Genomic DNA, 1,436 nt, shown 5'->3' with positions numbered 1-1,436 from the left:
CTTCTAATACCATGAAATGAGAGCCATAATGAAACCTTAGCAGGGCTGAATTACTTAGCAGAGTCCTAAAATAGATGCTTCTTCAAGAAAGAGGTTGCCGAGGTCCTGATGAAAGGGCAGACCCAACCACTCCACATGCACTGCATCTGGACTTGCAGCCAGGAGGGCAGGGGTCACTGTGAAGTCCCAAGGTGATTCCTATGCAGGCCAAAGGGTATGAACCAGAGCCCCGGGGATTGGGAAATGGCTGGGAGGCATGTAGAGTTAAGAAAGTTACATCCAAGGTCAGCACAAGTAAGAATGACCTTGTTTTGTGGGGTGTGTGCCTAAGTGTGTGTGTGTGTGTGTGTGTGTGTGTGTGTGTGTGTGTGTGTGTTTGCTGGTAGCTGCCTAGGAACTTCAAGCTAATGGCCATTGTGCCTGCATCATTGTTCCCAACTTCAGGACTTCTCCTATTTGAGACCAAAAGGTTGTTTAGGGTTGGGCTGTCCTCTGCATTGGAGAAGGCTCAGGAGTGTCCCTGGTCTCTACCACTAGGTGACGGCAGCTCACTAGTGTGAGCAGCTAAACAAGTCTGTAGACATCACCGTGTGGCCTCTGCAGGCCAGCACCTCAGGCTGAGAAGCAGTGCTCTACAAGAAAAGTATTTTAAACATCTTTTGTTTTTAGAATTTATGCCTATTTTTAAGGCTTACTTCCCCTAAAACAAATATAAAGTGTTTTGCTCCTGTTTAAAAAAAATGTTTCTGTTGCCTGCCAAGAAACAACCCACTTAGATGTTGCTGTATTAACACTAGTATTTACAGTGTGCTCAATTTACTATGGTTTCAAAATAGTTGTGGAAAATCACCTACAAATACGTACTCTGGTATCAGTATTCCTTAGGAGACTTTAAAATGTTTATAAGCTTTGAGTGTGGCTTCCTGATGTCACATATATGAATGGCCCATAGTATCCATAAGGAACTGGCCCCAGGGACCCATGTGGATACCAGAACCCATGGATGCTCAAGTCCCTTAGCAACAGGGTAATGTATGTACACATAGAATGTGCATCTCCTTCTGTGGCCTTCATATTCTCCCTAGGTCATCTAAAATACCTAATAAGGGCCTGAAATATGACTCATTCAGGTGGCACATAGGCCCAGGGTTCAGTTCCCCACCACTGCATGAAACCAGGCATGGCAGTACAAGACTGTATTCCTGCCACTAGGGAGGCAGGGATAAGAAGATCAGGAGTCAATGGTTGTCCTTGGATAGATAGCAAGTTTGAGAAAAACCTAGGTAAGACACAAGACTCTGTCTCAAAACACACACAGGTACAACAGGTACACACACACACACACACACACCTCAACACAATGTAAATTTCACATAAATGACTGCTAGATTATATTGTTTATAGGGAAATGACAAGAAAAAATTCGCAAGAGGCAA

Source organism: Mus musculus, chromosome 5 (assembly GCF_000001635.26).
Source record: "Mus musculus strain C57BL/6J chromosome 5, GRCm38.p6 C57BL/6J".
Taxonomy (NCBI): domain Eukaryota; kingdom Metazoa; phylum Chordata; class Mammalia; order Rodentia; family Muridae; genus Mus; species Mus musculus.
The sequence above is the reverse complement of the archived record's forward strand: the minus strand, read 5'-3'. Positions refer to the sequence as shown.